Below are 246 nucleotides of genomic sequence, written 5' to 3' on the forward strand. Positions count from 1 at the left end.
TTTTTACAATGACAAAATAATCTACATCGAAAAAAAACCTGACACACGTTTCCCTCCCCTCAATGTCAACAAATTTTTCTTTATCTCAAAATAAAAAGCAATTCTTTTTTGATCATCACAACATACTTTTTTTCTTTAAAGGTTTTTTTTAAGCTTGTGCTGTCAAAAAAAATTACACGGTTATTGACTTAAGAAATTTCCTTTTCTTTTAATTTTTTTAAACGTTTTTTTTTTTCAGGGAATCTG

Source organism: Penaeus monodon, chromosome 25 (genome assembly GCF_015228065.2).
Source record: "Penaeus monodon isolate SGIC_2016 chromosome 25, NSTDA_Pmon_1, whole genome shotgun sequence".
Lineage (NCBI taxonomy): Eukaryota > Metazoa > Arthropoda > Malacostraca > Decapoda > Penaeidae > Penaeus > Penaeus monodon.